At 35.6% G+C, this 4,792-nt stretch overlaps 1 pseudogene; it reads left to right on the plus strand.

Annotated features, from left to right (window-relative positions):
* The first annotated feature begins 2,673 nt into the window (after window positions 1-2,673).
* Window positions 2,674-3,288, plus strand: LOC149793748 (fibrinogen C domain-containing protein 1 pseudogene; annotated as a pseudogene).
* The last annotated feature ends 1,504 nt before the right edge of the window (window positions 3,289-4,792 follow it).

The following is a 4,792-nucleotide window of genomic DNA, read 5'->3' on the forward strand; positions in this document are numbered from 1 at the left end:
ACGTGTGGGAGCGAATTCAACAAATAAGCGAAAGGTCTACAAAGCCGCTGTGTTGTCAGTCCTGTTATATGTTTGCTAAAACGCTGTGTTAAGAGGCTTAATCATTTGCACATTGGCTGCTGTGGAAACTGATCAGGATAAGATGGCAGGACATGGTTTCAGAAACTGAGCCCCTCACAAGCGCAAACATTCCAAGTATTCACACTCTACATTCTGCTGATGACATCACAGTGAAGACTGACAGGACCCATCGCCAGGATGGTAGGATGTCAGAAGAGTGACTACTTAAGAAGCATTTTTACGTTGAGCTGAAGGAGGGGAAGTGATCTCAGGGTGGTCAAAAGAAACTCTTTATATATGCCGTCAGGACATCTTTGAAGCACTTGATCTCTGACCACGAGCCTTGGGATGATCTCGCACAGGATACCTCCCGTGGCGCAGTTTAATCCTTATTGGTGTTAAGGACTTTGAACAGATGACAATCGAAGAGGCATGAAACAAGCGCGAGCAACGTAAATCTCGGAACTGCAGCACGTCATGCATTGATCAATCTATCCCAACCTGCACATGCTTCCAAGTGTGACACAGTCTGTAAATAGCACACATTGACCTGATTTCACGTATTCACCGACTTCTAACCAGTTACTGATATCTTAGTCATCTTCGAACTCAGAGGATGCACAACAAGTTAACTTATAAAATAGGAAATGTATAACTTACCACTGCAAAAAGCATAAGTGACTCGTTATTTCTACTTTATAAGTAATAATTGGCCTCGCAACCATTTGTTAAAGCGACCTGAATTGAAAGCAATAAGGTTAATTGTTTCTTTCACGATATTCAGCACAACGTACTCTTGGGATAATACATGAATTTTCCATTCAGTAATACACCTTGGTACAAATTAATTTTGATCTAGGTTTCTCTTCGCATAAAGGTGCTTGAAGGCTAGTTATATCACACAATCGTTACTTAATACATGTTCTTCAAATTGTGGATGGTTTGGGTTATAATAAACTGTAGGTGATGACAAAGTTGTCCTATTTTACCTATTACTGTAAATGTAGTATTTACCATCTGAAAATATCATAAAGACAATTTAATTCAGAAATGGAATTCAACCGTAATCAAATGACATAAAACATCCCACTACAGTTGCAGTACACGTAGCCATTGAGTAATCAACGCATCTCTTAATGGCTTTAGAGTGGCGTATATACTGAGCATTGTGTGATTGTGAGTGTGAAACAGAAGGCAAATATCATGTTTCACAATGCCCATTTTATTTCGATCGTGAAAACAGATTCTCCACAGGGATTTTCTCAAACGAATTCAGGCATAATATCTCAACTTGCACCATATGTCATTTCAGCATCCCAGAGAAGAGCTTCAATGAAAATATCATTCACTAATTAGTACTTTTCACACCATATTTCTTTCACCCGTATGTGAAAAATATTTGAGATTTTTTCAATGTCGTCCTGAAAAGTATTTATACTATGGATTCTTCATTTTTTCGCTTTTTTAATTTGACTGTTACAATTGTGATTGTTGAACCATTGTTATCCAAGTGTAGGTTTATGCTCCACATTTCCAAATATCCCTTATCATGGACATTGCAATAGATAGCATCTGCAGCAGTAGGTATATAATCGACATATTAGCAGACGTTGTCGTTGATAACTTATTTTCACTTCTAGTGAATGGATAGCAAAATGACCATTATTTTTCTTTGGTTTTAAACGATTGCAATACCTCAATCACAATGCAAGTCGAAAATGATGTATACCAGATAAAACTATAAGAGTGTTCACCATCAACAAAAGGAGCTTTTCACTATTCACATTTCGTTTTGATTATATTATTAGCCCAACGTTGATGATATTACGTGTCCAAAAAAGGCAGAAAAGAATTAGGCGACAGGTTATATTTCAAAATCTAGTTAATATTTTTTCCCGATTATTAGTGATTTATTACGGAACTCAATATTATATAGCAAACAAAATGTCATCCAAAGTAGCTTAGGAAAGCCAAGAGATAGTACATATAGCTTTGTAGGTTTCATTTCTATGAAAATATGAAATTATTAGTTCTGGTGTATATTGAACTAGTTTTTAGCCGCAGTGTTTAGTTATGTTATTTCTGTATGCCAGAACTTAATTTCCTATTTGAGTATCACTATATTCGTAGTGAGGTTAATTTGTACAACTCACTGTGTGAGATGGGATGCAATTCGCCCCATTGGAGAAAAAAATACTTTCTCGCCTAGAAAGGTAGTTATATTTTATGCTGACAAAGTCTATTCGGATGAATTTAAAGTGGACTGTTAACATCCGTCTTAGCATTCTTACCCAATGAAATCAATGCGTCGAACTGGATAATTATTATTCAAGCAACACCCCCTTTTTGTATATTCCCACTTATGTTTCTTATATATATGGACAGCCCTCTTAAACATTTCCACATCCAGCTATACGCTAGAAAAATCCTTAACTGAGACCGTTTTGTTCAGTATTCTTTACCATGACAATGGTTCGCTTATTCTTCGCTTTTCTGACGTTCTCTAAATTGCTTACAAGAGGACATCCTCAAATTAATTATGGAAACGTCACTTCATCTACATGCCAAAATGTCTGTTTTGGAAAACCAATTGACTGCCAGGACATTTACCAAATGGGTTTTACAAAGACTGGAGGCTACATTATTTATCCCAAAGGACATCCAAATGGTATCTACGTTCGATGTGACATGCGTACAGCCGGTGGAAGATGGACTGTCATTCAGAGAAGAATCAGCGGAGATGTTGATTTCTTTCGTGAGTGGATTGATTATAAAGAGGGTTTTGGTGATCCAAATGGAAATATGTGGCTCGGAAATGACAATATACATGACCTCACGACTCAGGCCGATTACCAGCTGCATATAAACTTGGCTGTTTCAAATACAAATACCAGCTTTGCCATGTATGATACTTTCTCGGTTGGAGACGAAAGTAGTGGATATCGTCTCATCGTAAAAGGCTACAGTGGAACAGCAGGCGACTCTTTCTCTTATCATTCTGATATGAAATTCACCACCAAGGATTGGGACAAGGACAAAGACAATTCGTCAAATTGTGCCAGTCAATTCAAAGTCGCTTGGTGGTACAATAATTGCCTTCATTCAAACTTAAATGGAATCTACGGATCTACCAATACTGCACAAGGAATATATTGGTATGCATATGCCGGACATCATACATCCATGATATATGCAGACATGAAAATAAGGAGAAAACTTTTACAGTAAGAGTGATACAAAAGTGTTAAGATTACGCCGGAATAAAACATATTTGTACAAATAGGGTACTGCAACGTGAAGCATGACCATATAGATTCATATTATTTGCAACTTTCGCAACACACCGCTTTAGTCATATGAATATGCTTTCTTCATAAAGGGACGCAGGTATAATGAATTCCTAGAACCATTTAAATTTGCTGTACCTATTGCATTTGAAACGGATGCAGTTGTAATTCCTTTGTTTGTCTGAATGGAGATAGTTTAAAATTAATAAGTATATTTTATTGAAAGTATGATTCTACATTTTTATTTTGTTTGTTTCGTTTTCTTATTATTATTCGCAATTTGTACTTTCAAAATTTTGATGTTAATTGCAATAAACATAACATGCGCTATATATACGATTGCAAATAACATCCTAGTTCCCTCCACTCCCATACCTACCTAACGGATTGATCAAATGTTATAGAAATGTTTTGCATATTTATATATCTATGTCAATTGGCAACGAAATTCCCTATTCTATTAATGTATTTACACATTCATGAACACGATCTGAGTCAGTACCATATATATATATCCTGATTTCAACAAGCACCTTGCTTAACATCTGAGTTAACTATATTGCTAGGTATTGTGAAAAGTGGCAATATATTACAATTTAAGGAATGATAAAATAAAATATTCAACCATATGTAGTGCTGCATAAGTGTGGTTTTCAAACATAGTTTTGTACAAACAAAGAAACATGAGCAGCTTTCGTTCCTTTGTTGGGGAATGGTTGCTGTTTTTAGACTCCTGAGAGTTTCTAAAGAACAATTAAGAAGACTTAAGAGACAATTCTTTCCCCTGCCCGTCAAACCTTTGGGTTGTTGTCCTTGATTCATTCAGAGTCCGTGACCTTAAATTGTGACGTCACAGAAAGTTACTATATTAGGTAAAATCAGACCCAAATGACTCAAGTACATTGCTAAATAGGAAAATCCACGAAGAATACACAAGATACAAAAATTCCATTTTCATCATTTCTCCGAAAACAAATTCACTATTTAAAATTATGAAAGAAGACAAATAAAATAAAAAGGTACACAAAATCTGAAAAGTATAAAATCTAGAAATAATGTTAAGTACCGGAAAATTTACAATGATACTAAAATGCAGTCCAGTATACAACATTGATCGTCTTTCTCAGTTAATCAAGAAGTTCATAGTTATAAGTTTCACACAAGAAAAAATATGTTAATATACCTTCCGCAGATTCCGTATTTAAATCTCCGAAATTCCTGAAGTTTCATGAACTTTAATATCACTGGGTTGGCTCTTGCAAACTTTCACATTTGCTATATAAACATTTTGTTGCAATGACACAGTAATCGTATTTGTTGTTGTTTTATCTTTTGTAACAAACAAGTATTCTTGCATGGCGATTGACCCAAATCATGTAGAACGCCCCACTTGCTTTCACGTGTAGCTATATAAACCCTTGTTGCATTACCACAGTAATGGTATT

The sequence above is a fragment of the Sinohyriopsis cumingii genome, chromosome 8 (genome assembly GCF_028554795.1).
Source record: "Sinohyriopsis cumingii isolate HCF-2022 chromosome 8, ASM2855479v2, whole genome shotgun sequence".
NCBI classification, from domain to species: Eukaryota; Metazoa; Mollusca; class Bivalvia; order Unionida; family Unionidae; genus Sinohyriopsis; species Sinohyriopsis cumingii.